At 39.7% G+C, this 14,805-nt stretch overlaps 1 protein-coding gene across 2 annotated transcripts in view; it reads left to right on the top strand.

The window, feature by feature from the left end:
- The first annotated feature begins 9,947 nt into the window (after nucleotides 1-9,947).
- Nucleotides 9,948-14,805, top strand: part of TMEM168 (transmembrane protein 168) — a 53,336-nt gene continuing 48,478 nt past the window's right edge. Inside the window, exon 1 of one of the 2 annotated variants that reach the window (XM_027838741.1) lies at nucleotides 9,948-10,292. The gene's annotated coding sequence lies outside the window, so the exon portion shown is untranslated. Of the gene's footprint in view, nucleotides 10,293-10,516; nucleotides 10,719-14,805 lie in introns of those variants that run through there. The other variant, XM_027838742.1, reaches the window with a different exon arrangement.

Here is a 14,805-nt window from a genome sequence, read left to right on the forward strand (position 1 = left end):
GTAATCAGAATTTTCAAGATAGGTCCATCAATATTGAAAATGCTATGCAATGGCTTCAGATTTTCATATTTTTTTTAGATTAAAGGAAAAATAACTGGAAGGAACTAAGTCCCAAACATTGGTATTGATCAATCTCCATGCATAGTTTTTAATGGCTAAGCAGCTGCAAGGCTGGCATTGATTTGTCATAATACTATGTACCATAAAAATGATTTGGGGAATCATTGCCTAGCAGGCAAAAACACTGCCAAGTAGCTGCCTGCTGTCTGAGGTTGCATATAAATTTTCCTTCCCAGGGAGAAAAATGGCTTTGGATGTTGGAGAGGAAGGGACACAACAGTGTGCCGTTTTCCCACCACATGTGGTAGAAAGAACATTAGACTCAATATATGAACTTGGGTTTGGGGCTGTGTTGAACTGGGGCAAGTCATGTAACCTCTGTGAGCCTGCTTCTTCAACCTTAAAATGAACATGCTATAACTTGCACTACCACTCCACAAAGATTTTGTAAGAAGAAACAGTATATGTAAGAAGTTACACTATCATTTACCTTCCCCCCTACCCTTTTCCTTACTTCATATAGATGCAGATTGCAACTTCTAATCCAATAAATTCAGTCGTATCCTAGAGGCATACACCATAGGGTATAAGAATTTCATTCTCTACACCTCCACTGATTAGCCTAGTCATAAGCAATTCCCTGCTTCTCTCAGCCTTACTTGCTTCGTTATATAAAATGAGGGTGTTGGACTCTATGACCAGTAAACTCTTCTAGATCTAATATTTCATGAGTCCTATGTCTCTTTTGACCTAGAGTAGGAAGTCATATAATTGGAAGATGGGAGAATTTGTTTTGTGGACAAGAATCAAGGGTATGCCATGAGTCAGTCATCTTGTGTGGGACTGCTGTCCTGAATACAAATGAATAAAGGCAATATGAGTACATCTTTCTGAATCTATAGCTGCACAAGCCCTTTATATTCTAAACTAGTGCAGCCCTTTAGCAATTTCCACCAGCTGCTACTAAACAAAAAGAATAAAAATATGCAACTATAGTCAGATTCCTCAAGGTTTCCCATAAATTCCTATGTTTTAAAATAGATTTGTTTGCATCTAAATTGTCAGAAACAGGCAAATTCAAGCAAAGATATGTTTTATAAACATCTAAAGACTTTCAGCTCCTATCAGTTTTTTAAATTGTCTTAATTTTGTTCTATGATTTGTTCATAAAACCTACAACTCCATTAATAATAATTTTAAAATTCCTCTTTTAAAGTCTTTAAGAATTTCTCTTATTGAATCATTAGGAATACATGAACTAAAATGTTATGTTCAAAGCCAGTATAGGATAGTAGTGTGCTACAAGGAGGTTCAAAAAACCCATTGCCAGAAAATAGATAAGTCAGCCAGAGTGACCGAAATTCTTACCATTACGCCTTTGTGAATGGTATTAATAACACTAGTAAGGTTAAGGACCAAACACCATTTTAGTTACATAGTCATTGCAAAGATCTTAGACTATGGATAGATAATGATGCTTTTAGAAACCAAGTTGGTTTTCTACAGGAAAGTAAAAAATTCAAATGTGAACAAACACTACAATAATAAATGAAATGTTGAGATTGCATAATGTGTGCTGTTCATACATGTATTGTTCATGAAAATGATTGTTGATTTGCCACTTTGGTGGTGGTGTATTTTTTTTTTTTAATAATGGTGGCTTTTCTAAAATCCTTCCTGGAGTCATCAGTTCTCTTTTGTGACCAATGGCAAACATGAAAGAAAACAAAGTTAACCTGATTGCACCTTCTTTCAACAAAGTGTTGAGAACTATACTGAATGCTTGGGTGGGGAGGGGCTGAGAGATGAAACTCTAGAAAGAAATATGAATAACATAGTCTCTGCCCTCTAGGAAATTAAAATCTTCTTGAGGAAAACATATATATATATGTGTGTGTGTGTGTGTGTGTGTGTGTGTGTGTGTGTATATATATAATTTAAGCATTATATGAATGAAATACAAGGCTCAATGCCCATAAATTTGTCCTTAAAAACAGTTATGTACTTCCATAATGGAAAGAATTCTGAACTTGGAATTCAAGTCCTGGCTTTGCCACTTAAAACCTTGTGTATATCACTTTTCTTTTTTTTGCTTTTTGATGAGGCAATCAGGGTTAAGTGACTTGCCCAAGGTCACACAGCTAATGTCAAGTGTCTGAGGCCAGATTTGAACTAAGGTCCTCCCGACTCCCAGGCTGGAGCTTTATCCACTGCACCACCTATCTGCCCCATGCATGTCACTTTTGCATCATTGATACCTTTACCTTCAGTGAGGAAATGGAGATGGTTCGCCTATCTATCCTATCAACTTCTAATGAAGATCAAATGAAATAATATATGTGAAGGCACTTTGTAAACTGAAGTGCTAAACCAATATAAGGCAGTATTATCATTCTTAATAGAAAATTTGGAAGCTACTCCACTTGACGACCTAAGTGTCATAGGATTTTTGTATCTTGCCTCAATTCAATAAACACTGATTACCCAGTAGGTGCAAAGGACATATTCTTATTCCTCTGATTTTGCCTTTTTAGTCAATCAACAAGGATTCATTAAACACCTGCTAAGCACTGTCCTAGGTGCTAGGAATACAAGGACAAAAATTCAACAATCCTTGCCCTCGTGGAGCTTATATTCTTAGTCAAATCATGTTTAATAATCTCTTCTTTCTCATGTCTCAACCCTGACTCCCAGCTACTTTTTCTATTTTGTATTTGGAAAACAACTTTCCTCCTTTTATTCAAAGTTTCAAATACCTATTTTTAAGATTTCATACTGGGACTACTCAGCTGCTTTAATCATCTCTTATTTAGCCTGACCTCAGATCAGGGGCCTTTAACATGGGGTCCATGGATGTCCAAGAAATCTATGAATACATTTTGGGGTAGGGTGGAGCTGTGAACTTGTATTGAAAAAAAATACGTCTTCATATGTATTTTAAAACATTCTAAAAAGGGATCTACAGGCTTTACCAGTCTGCCAAAGAGTCCATCTTTCATACACATACAAAGAACTCCTGCCTTAGATTCTTGGGGCACCAACCTCTCACAAATGTATATAACAAAGGCACACATCCTCTTCATATATACAAATCACCCAACTCAGAATTTTTTTCTATTTTGTCTCTTTAAATGTTACATTCCTGTAGGCGGTCAACCTTTTGTCCATTCTTTTTGGCTGTATTGTCCCTACCACCATATTTCTAGTGATTAACATGAAATACTAGTATCATTGTTTTTTGTTAGTGGTTGATTCAAGGCATTATGGATGGGAAGAGAAGGTTGGTTGTTAGGCATCTAATGCATTAACTTCTGTTTCCTATCTCATCACCATAGAAGTCATCAGAACACTGTCTCATCCATTAAGGCTTGTCCTACTGCCACCAAATAAATGAAAAACATTTATGATATAATAGATGTTTGTTGGTTACAACTGCTCAAGAAGATTGTGTCTGCCAAAGGCAATAACAAAGGAGGCATTTTTCATTCAGCTATGGATAGATGCTTAGCTCTGCTAAGTACCATCACAAAGACAGAGATCACATCCTTTTTAGTAAACATTAAATGACCATACCTAGTTTGGCTTTCTGCATGGTGGTGCATTTCTGAATTCAATAGCAATAGGAAAGCTGAAGTTTAACACCACTATCTTTCCTAGAATTATTACCTTTTTCCATTCTAATATTCTTAATACATTTTTACATGTCCATGCGACTATTGCAGATATTGCATATTTTGCTTTTAATTCATGCCTCTTCCCTCTTCTGACATCTCCATTTCCCCTCATTTCTTCATTTAGATTGTTTCAATCTGTTCCATTTCTAAGCAGTGTCTCTTCGCTTGCTTTTATTTTTAATGATAAATGTTTCAACACATTATACTACTTCCAGTTGAATTCCAGACAACATACCTGAAAACATTTAAGTAAATAAAGCAATATGGAAGAATGATTATGACTGATAGTACATACAAATTTGTTCCTTAGGAGCTTTCTATTTTTTAATAGACAGGTGTATGCTTTATATGTTAGTAACAAAGTTGCCCGATGATTTTGATATGGGTTTTGTTTCTGGTTAAAATTATCTTCATTTACAAAAATGTAGCAATTGTATTTTTTGTTGGGTTGTTTGTTTTCTTTTTCCCTTTGATTCTGCTTTGTTCATTCTAAATCACTTCATACAAGCCTCCTCCTGTTTCCTTGAAGTCATCATATTCATTATCCCTTATAGTATAGTAATATTCAATTATATTCACATACCATAATTTTTTAGTCTTTCCCCAATTGTGGGGAAACACTATTGGATTACATACAATGTTTTTGCTATTACAATATTGATGATAATGAATATTTTTGTACAGGTCTTTTCTCATTCAATTCAACAAGCATTTTTAAGTACCTATTGTGGGCAAAGCACTGTACTAGATGATAGTGATACAAGGAACTCCTACTCTCAAGGAGCTTATATTTTACTGGGAGATTACAACACATAGAGTAATCATTGGAGAAATCAGAAAATTAAAAAAAAAAAAAACTTTGAGTAGGAAGTAGCACTTTGGCTGAGCCTTGAATAAAGCTAGGAATTTTTCTACCAGGCAGAGGTAAGGAAGGAATGCATTCTAGGTGGTAGCCTATGCAAAAGCAAAATTGTGTAGGTCAAATATCAGTTAGTGTGGCCATTTGGCTGGAATATAGAGTGACTAGGACTTAATATGAAATGTTTGGAAACTTGGGTAGGATCCAGATTGTGAATAACTTTAAATGCCAGGATAAGAAGCTTAGATCTGATCCTCGAGGCAACAGGGAGCCTTTGAAGATTTTTGAACAAGAGAATGGTGTGATGAGACAAACAATTTAGGAATATTAATTTGACAACCATTTACAGGATGAATTGGAGAGGGGAGAGATTTGAAGCACAGAGATCTGTAAGGAGATATTGCATGGTCAAAGGAAGAGGTAAGGTCTTAAAGGAGAGTAGTGGCTGGGTGAGTATAAAGAAGGAAAAGAATATTGTTGATAACCTTGGGATATAAAAATAGTGGAATTTGATAATGAGGGTAGCTGGATTTGATTATCTGTAAAGTTTCCTCCAGTTCTAAATCTATGATCTTAGGAAGTCAAGTGATACCTCAGTCTTGTATTAATACGTGCTTAGCTTGCTTTGAAAATAGAGAGGTTTGCCCACAAAAGGAGATGGACCAGTCATGTTAGTTAAGAGTAAGGGATAATCAATGAACAATGCACTTTACTGGTTTCCATACAATGTCAAAAGATCTAGATTATTTGGATGACAGTCTCCAGTATGTCAAGTAAACCTCCTGTGGAAGATTTACGGGAGGCCACGGGCAAGAACCTCACAGGATGAAATGGCATCAGTGGGTTACAACTGGCAACATCGAAGGAAGTGCCATTATCAAGATCACAGACTCATCAAAGCATTAAAGTAGATTTCCACTTTGGTTCCCATATCCTACACACAAATACACACACAAATATGTACAGAGGGGCAACCTTAACATCTATGAGAGGTGAATTTTAGGGATCCTCTCAAATGTGGGAATATTGTAAGATTGTCTTATCAAGAAATTTCCTCATAAAGCATTTACAAGAGAGGTGAATTAATTGTGCACTAAAGCTTCAAGTTTGGGGAGTTTTTTGAAGAAAGCAACAAGCTGCAGTTCAAAACTCTCTTCTTAACACAGAAACACTGAAAAAAGGAGTTGGCCTTGCAACATTACCTTCATGACCTGGTTCTTTTTCCTATAAACATTCTTGACCAGTATTGAGTTTCCTAGACTCACCCAAATGTACTTATATATTCATGTGCACTCCTACATTCAACCATCTACTTCCACTAGTGGGTACTCTTTTTTTCTCTCTTCTCCCCTCTCCTTTTCTCTTCTCTTTTTTCTCTTTCAATAAGTAATCATTTTCCCCTAACACCTAGGGATACATTCAGCTTAATACTTACACAATATTGGTCCTGCCAAGTGTATGTCTAGATGTGGTTTGACTGCCGGATGAATCCCTGTCTTAACTTCCTGGGCTGGGTGATAGAGGTCATGCCTACAGGTTACTCCTCAGTGGGCCATTTTTGTTGGGCTGGATACAAAACCCAGTATGACTCTTTGATCCATGGCCTATTCTCCTGACCTTTGGAAATTCACAAAATCAGAAGCTCCAATCTGTTCACCTAACACAGAAAACAAACACACACATAGGCCAAGGGCTGAGGCCCTTTCACAGGACTATAAGGCCTCAGAATGGAGAAGACTTCAAGGCTGACATGATGAACAAAGGTATCAGTGAGATTCCCCAAAAGCTGGAGAGACTGAAGCAAAGAGGACTCTAGGTATCCTCTTTACTTTGAAGTGCATGAGGCAAAAATACCTGTACCAGGCATTAGTAATGAGTTGTTGGATTAAGAAGATCTGGTGAAATGAAAACTGTTCCAAATCCTTTCCTGCCCGCTTCCTGACTCACTGACAAGACAGTGGAATTGGGGCAAAGACAACTACCCTTTCTGTCATTTTGTTGCTTTCCTGATTGACCAAAAAAAAAAAAATGCTACCCCAGAAGTTCAGGAGAATTTCTATGGAGGTCTTGTTGCACTGAACACTAAGAATAAATAACTGACTCTGACTGGGTAAGAGGGACACAACAAAAAACCTGGAAGAGAGAAAGTAGGGAATGGGTTTGGGTTTTGGTTTTTTTTGGTTGTTTTCTTTTTCTAATTTTTTTTTTTAAGGATCTTTGTTTTCCCTGTTTTCTCACTTGCCCTTTAATCCAGGGATTTTTAAGCTTTTTACATGTGTCACCAGAACTCTTTGGCAGTCTGGCAAAGTTTATGGACCTTTTGACAGAATGATGTTTTAGATTCATAAAATAAAGTATACAGGACTGCAAAGGAAGCCAATTATAATGAGATAGGAAATTTTTTTAAAAAATAATTTCATGGACCTTGGAACTCCTGTATCCCTCTGGGCTTGTCATTCCTTGCCAGAGAGATCTGTATCTATTCCTACAATAGAATTATCCTGATTTCACTTGCATTGATGCTTCAGAGTTTCTCTTCTTGGTTTTATTAGCATGATTATACATTTTCAACAGGTGTTCCTGGTCTGAATATCTCCTGTGGGTGAAATAACCCTGTGTGGAGTTACTGCTTATGTCGAGTGTGGGGGTCTTGCCTGCATGGAAGCAGGTGGAAAAGAATGGATGTTCTGGTTATTATGATCATTATACTGTCATTAAAAACCACAGGCTGAAATCTCCTGTCACTGCAATGGTCCCCTGGTGAGTGTCCTATATCCAGCTGCTCAGGTAGACGTCAGGAGTGTGCCCTGATAGTTCTAATTTCAGTAAAGGCAGCTTTAGGCAGAAGCACAGAGGCAGCTGCATCTAGACCTTCTGCCTATGCATAAAGGAGGGAAGGGAACAAACATTTATTAAACACCTACTATATGCCAGGCACTGTGCTGAGGGTTTAAACAAATATTGAATAAGGGGAAATTATTTAAGATCCTTTCATTATTTCCCATTGTTACCCTAACTAGATCTGGCTGTGTCTTAGATTTGGTATTCATATTCCACACTTCACTTCAGTGGCATACCCAAGTGCTTTCTGAATGCCATGCAGGATCAACCAGTGGTTAGTGCTAGTAGAATTAAGAAATTACAGAGTAATTTCCAAATTTCTCTCTAGAGAGAAACAGGGAAGTTTCCTTTAACCTAGTGATTGGGAATCAGAAAGTGTTGATTTAGACATCTACCTACCCACTCATACTCAAGAACAGTGAACTACTCAGATACATATGTGCCTTTATGCAATGAATGTTGTCATCACTTCCTGCTTCATTTACCCAGTGGTGTACACCATGGAGTTAGGAGCTCTTCACCACATTTTCTGGACCCCCATTTCAGGGTTCATTGTATCATAGACCTCCAGCTAGAAGGGACCTCGGAAGCACTCTGGTCCAGCTCCCTTAGATGAGGAAACTGAGGTGCAGAGAAGTTAAATGATAGGTATTAAGCAGCAAATGTAAAATTTGAACCAGGTCCTCTGATTCCAGGGCCAGTGTTCTTTTCACTGTACTCCCATGTCTCAGCCCTTTTGCTCCTGAGATCTAGGAATTTCTACTTCTACCTGAAAACATGAAACAAGAGCTAGCAAGGAAGCAGGAGTGGAAGGGGCCATCTTGTCCCCCAAGAGATTTTCTACTAGGTTTCAGAAACTAGTTGTTTTATTTATCTCTCCTTCTCAATGGGGAGATGAAGAGAATTTGGAACTGAAAATAAAATAAAATTGAATTTTAAAAAGTGACCCTAGTTTTCACCATTATTTATAATGCTGGCTCATGTCTTTATATAGATGATATTAATCAATTTTTTTCTTATCAAATTTATTCTTATATCTTATCATATATTTCCATCTTATCTATATATTTATATCTTATCAAATTTATTCTTATACTTCTTAGTGTTGCTTTTTGGGACATCTATTGATGTAATTACATGCATTAAAAAACAATTTACAAATGAACCCCACATTTCTGGCACAAATATATCTTGGTCATGGACCATCATTTTAAGACATATGGTATTATAAACTCTTTGCTAATATTTTACTCAATATTTTTGAATCAATATTCATTTGGGAAAAATTTAGGATAGTGTTCTTTTTCTGTTTTGTCTCTCACTGGTTTAGGTACCAAGACCATATATAGTATTGAATGGGTTTGGCAGGATCCCTTCGTTTCCTATTCTTGCAAACAGTTTATGCAATATTGGAATGAATTGTTCTTTTGATAGATGTTTGATAGATTTCATTTTTAAATCCATTTAGTCCTGAGGGCATTTTTTGGGAGGGTTTTTATGTCTCATTCAATTTCTCTTTCTAATACTGGGTTATTTAAATAATCTCTTGTTCCCTTAATATAGGTATTTTACATTTTTGAAATTATCTCTATTTTATCTACATTATCTTTTTTTTTTTTTTTGCTTTTTGGTGAGGCAGTCAGGGATAAGGGACTTGGAACAGGGTCACACAACTAGTAAGTGTTAAGTGTCTGAGGTCACATTTGAACTCAGGTCCTCCTGACTCCAAGGCTGGTGCTCTATCCACTGCGCCATCTAGCTGGCCCTATATTGTCATTTTTGTTGGCATATAATTGAGCATAAAGTTTCTAATAGCTTCCTTCATCAATTGTTGTAAATTTGCCTTCATTTTGATACCAACAATTAGGTTTTTCTTTCTTTTGTCAAGCCAGTTAAATGTTCATTTAATTAGTTTTTTAAAAAGCAATTTCTCTACTTATCAATTCAGTGAGGTTTTTTTTTTTTTGCTTTCAATTTTGTTAATCTCTTACTTGATTTTCAGAATTTCTAGTTTATCGTTTAGTTGGGGGTTTTTGATTTGTTGCTTTTCTTGTTTGTTTCAGCTGCATGCTGATTTGCTGATCTGTTCTCTTTCCCTTGATGAAAGCATTCACAAATATGAATGTTCCCCTAAGGAATGCTTTATCTCCATCCCCAAACTTTTGGTATGTCAATCATTCATTAAGTGCCCACTATACACCAAACGCCGCTGCCTCATTGCTGTCATCACATCCGATGAAATTTTCTGTTTGTTTCTATGATTTGTTCTTTGCCTCACCAAGAACATTACACAAAATGAATACAAGGCGATTTGAGGAGGGAAGGCAGGGGACTCAGGAGAGGCCCCGAGGACAAAGAAGGTGGCCCTAGAACTGAGGCTTTTAGGGAGACCAAGGTCTCCACAAGGCGGGGGTCGGGACGAAGCGTCTGCACCGCAGGCACGAGGTCAAAGCCATAGAGGAATCTCTATTAGACTTAGATGCAGGAGATGTAAGAGAGGCGGCCCGGCCTGGTGGACGAGAGCTGGCCTTTCAAGCAGGAAGACCTCGGTTTTAAGTCCCACCCCTGACGCCTACGGACAGTTTACCGAAGATAAAACACTTAAGGTCTCGTGCCTCACGAAAGTGTTTTAGGAAGCGAAATTGCAGAACCGCGGCTGATATGCCTCGGCTCCCCCAGCCCAAGAAAGCCCAGACCCTTACCCTGGCCTTAGAAGAAAAAAAAAAAGGTCTCTTGGCCAGCCCTACGTTTTGTGCTGGTGATCTGAGCTGTTCTGCCACAGGGTCATTGATTTGGACTTGGAACTCAAACCCTGTATGTTACAGAAGAAGAAACAGGGTGACATGGTCATACAGCTGGTAAGTAATGACTGGAGTTAAGATCTGAACCCAGGTCAGGGCTTTTTCTACGGTAACATCCTGATCGGGTCGGAGCGCGCAGGGCAGGACGCGGGGGAGCGGCGTGCGGGCGGCGATCCCGGGCCGGGCCTGCGGCGGCTCGCTGAGCCGAGCGGGAAGGAGGCGCCGCGCGCTTTGACCCCGTCCGCGCTCCGTACCGCCCGCTGAGCCGGCGGCGGGAACATGGCCGCCGCCACCGCGACCCTTCTAGTAGCGGGGAAAGTTTTCCAACAGTCGGGCTTGTGTTAGCTCCTCGCCCGCTCCGGGCCCGGCAGCCCCCCCTCCCCTCGCGGCGCAGGCCCCACTCGGGGCCCACCTCCTTACGTCCCCCGAACGCCAAGACGTCCAGGCCCCGGCGAGTGGAGGAGGCCGGTCCAGCACAGCCAGGTAGGAAGAGGCGGCAGCGAGGGGGGTCGCTGGCGGCCCCGGCTGCTCTGCGGGACGCGCCTCAGGACGGGGCGGCGGCGGCTCCCTCGGGTCCTCCGGGGACTCTCCCTCCCCACCCCCCTCGGGCCGCGGCCCACAGCACCGGCCGCCGGGCCCCCGACGTGCCGAGGCCGCGAGGCGCTGGGGAAGAGCCCTGGGACGGGGAGCCTGAGCTGGGCTCCAACCTGGCGGCTCTGTCGCTTAGCCTCAGTTTCTGCGTCTGGGAAATGGAGTTAACATTGCTACCACTTGCTGAAAAAAGTGCTGTTGCAAGTTTGAAATGTGGGACCTGCTGGCCCCCGGAGAAGGGAGAGAACTCCTTTGGGTTTTTCCCGTCAATGCAGGAACGACCGGCCTTGCAGCCTCTCGTTTCATTTGAGAGGGTGGTCAGCCCCCCCCCCGAAAAAAAAACTCCGATATTCCGCCATGTTGGTGTCAGTACACAAACTGCAAGTTTTGTTTCACTTCCCCTCTGCTCTTTGTCCCACCCAAAAGCTTAAAATTGCTCTAGGACTTTGGAAGACCTTGTGCCTAAGGACGAGGAAGATGCAAGGGTTTTCTGGATGGGGAACTTTTACGAAAGAGTTGCCGTAGGTTTGGGGCCAAATTGGAACGCCTCTCAGGTACTGAGGAAGCTTCCCCACCGCTGAAGAGGAATAAATACTGATTTTCTCTCTCATTGCACCCTAGTCTTGTATTCTACTTATCTGTATTCCTATCTTTGGGCAGAGGTTCTCAAACTTTTTGGTCTCAGGACCCACGACTGAAATTATTGAGGTACCCAAAGAGTTTTTGTTTAAGTAGGTTATGTTTATGTTTACTATATTAGAAGTTAAAACTGATAAATTTTAAAAAATGCCTATTTGTTAAAACATTTCCCAAAATTACCATAACAGAACCTTTACATGTTAACACAAATAGCCTATTTTTTTTTTTAAAATAACTATGTTTTCCAAAACAAACAAAAAGTAAGAGTGGCATTATTTACTTGAATGTTTCTTGAGTGTAGAAGACAGCTGGATTCTCATAGCTGCTTCTTCATTCAGTCTGTTGCAGTATGTTGCTTTGGTTGCAATATATGGAAAAAAAATCCAGCCTCACACAGTTATGTAGTAGGAAAAGGGAAAAAGAGTATTTTAACAGGCAAATTACATCTCAGTGTTAGTAGGACAGTAACTTTGACCTTTTGGACCCCTGAAAGGTTCTCATGAGCATGAATCACACTTTGAGAACCAGTGTCTTAGGGCAATGACTTTTTTTTTTTTTGGTCTTTGTATCCCAGGGCCTCCAGGTTTTAGGGACCTCCAGGTGATGGATGATATGGTTGAGTATGGGTTGTTGCTGGCAGCTGAAATTGGAAGTTGTGAGGGAGAAGATTTTGGTCCCTTTGGCCCCTCGAAAACTATACCTATAGTGGGACAGTCTTTCGGGGCCTTTCTTTCATTCTTAGTTCCCAGTGAAGGCCCAGGACATTGTCTGGAGGTTGTTTCTTTTCCTTTTCTCCTCCCATCCTCTCTCAGCTCCTCATCCTCAAATGAACTTATCCCAGGACTGAGCTTTCTAGTTAGAGCTCTGGCACCTAGTCAAACACACCACACATAATCACAGAGTTTGAGAATTTGAGAATTGTGAACGACCTCAGCAGTCTTGTAGCTCAACATATAGACAGAAGCAGTCTCCACTATAACATGCCTACCAAGTGGTTGTCTGGCCTCTGCTTAGACTTCCAACCAGGAGGAACTCACCACCTCTTGAGGCAGGCCATTCTATTTTTGGACAGCTCTGATCTTTAGGAATTTCTGACACCAGCCTAAATTTTCCTCTCTGCAATTTCTTTTCTTTCTTTCCTTTATTTTCTGTTCTCTTTTTTCTTTCAAGCAGAGGTTTTATTCAGCAGTCAGAGTGACTGGACATTCATCACTATAGACTTATGAAGAAAGATACAAAATTTACCACCACCTAGTAATGTAAAAACAAAAAAGTCAGAACTGAGAAACATTGTGCAGTATTCATCATGGCCATTTAATTATGTTTGTAATACCTTCCCCACATCCTCTACCTCTTTCTTTCATTCTCTAATTACTTAAGCCTTAGGAAACTTGGCTTCCTCCTGGAGACACTTCATCCATAGCTACCTTTTTTCAGTACTGGCAGCTCCATCCTTCATGACCCCTGAAAACTTGGATCCATAGGAGGAAGGAGTAGGCAAACTCTTTGCACTTCACTGACACTTTCATCCTGTCTCTTTGCAATCATTACTCAGCAACCTTTCCTCTTTTGAGCATCATACATCTATTTGTATAACCTAGTTGGGATCCTTACCTATCTGCAGGCTTCTAGGCACGTAATAGAGTTTAGTATATTATTCACCATCTTCTTTTTTAACCAACTTTTATTTTACTTTACTTTTTTCAGTTAATATGCACTTAGTTTCTTCCTCCCACATGACCCCCAATAAAAGCAAAGGAAGTAAGAAATAGAGATAGCAAAGCAAAACCAATTCCCTCATTTACCCATATCCAAAAACATGTATTTCATTCTGCATCTTAAACCTATCACCTGTCTGTTAGGAGGCAGACCTCTTACGGGGGAAGTAGGTTGCATGTTTCATCTCTCTTTACAGTTTCCACCATTATTCCTTGTTTTACCCTCTGGGGCCAAACAGAACAAATCTAATCCCTTCACTGTATGACAACTTTTCAGATACTTGCAGATAACTATCATGTACCCCCTGATAATTTTACAGGCTAAACATGCCCAGTTCCTCAAACAGTTTCATATGACATTTGCTCAAGGCCCTTACCCATCCGGGTTGCCCCCTTCTAGGCACTTTCCAGGTTATTATTGTCTTTCTTAAACTGTGGTGCTCAGACCTGAACACAAGACTGCAGATGAAGTTTGACAAGGGCAGAGTATGAAGTACAGTGGAACTCTCCTCTCCCACTTTCTGGAAGTCATGCCTAGACTGTTAATGCAGCCCAAGGCGCCATTAGCTTTTTTGGGTGTTATATCACAGTGCTGATTCATTGAGCTTTCAGTTCATTAAAACCCCTAGATCTTTTTCAGAATGGCTTTCTAACTATTTATCTTCCCTCTTATACTTCTGTAGATGAACTTCTTTACGTTGATCACTATTGAATATCGTCTTATTCGATTCATCCTGTGCTTTAACCTCTTAGGGGCCTTTTGGATCCTCTTTCTTTCATCCAGTATGTTAGCTATCCCTCCCAGTTTGCAATCATCTGCAAATTTGATGAGCTTACCATCTATGCTTTTATTCAGGTCATTGACAAAAATGTTAAATGGCAAGTGTTTATATGAATGAATGAGTAAACACAGATGAATTTTTTTCTTTGTTTAGTAAATCTGTCATGACTTTAAGGTGAGTATTCTCTTGAGTGGTAGAAATTGTGACCCATAAATACTTTCTTGTTCTGTGTTCTTGTCCATGTCTTCTCATTAATTTTCCATCAGTGTGAGGGAATAGAATCTACCTGATATTCAGGGGACTTCTCTTTGTGTCTTATATTATTAAATGGGTACCAGTACAGCACACAGGTTGTCTTATTTGTTTTTTATTATAGACTCATTTCACATTCCAGGCACTATGGTAGGCACTGGGAATACAAAGACAAAAACTAAACAGTCTGTGCTGTTAAGGAACTTATATTGGAAGGAGAACAAACCAAAACCAAACCCAAAGATGTGGTGGAATTAATAAACAGGTGAATACTTGTATGGAGAACAAGAAGTGGGCTGTTTTGACTAGAATGTAGGGTATGTGAAGGAGGGTCCCATGCAGTAAGTTTGGAAAGATAGGCCAGAACCAGATTGTAAAAGCCTTTAAATGACAAGCAAGAAAGTTTGTATTTTATCCCAGAGGCAATTGGGTGCCAGTGGCGATTCTTGGCGAAAGAGAGTGACATAGTGAGACCTATGCTTTAAGAATATCTGTTTGGCAGCTTTATGGATGTATTAGAGAAGGGGATTGTGTAATACAGTTCCCTCATTTTCAGATGAAGAAAGTGGTATGCATTGAATGACTTGC

The sequence above is a fragment of the Vombatus ursinus genome, unplaced genomic scaffold, assembly GCF_900497805.2.
Source record: "Vombatus ursinus unplaced genomic scaffold, bare-nosed wombat genome assembly UNPS02014830.1, whole genome shotgun sequence".
NCBI classification, from domain to species: domain Eukaryota; kingdom Metazoa; phylum Chordata; class Mammalia; order Diprotodontia; family Vombatidae; genus Vombatus; species Vombatus ursinus.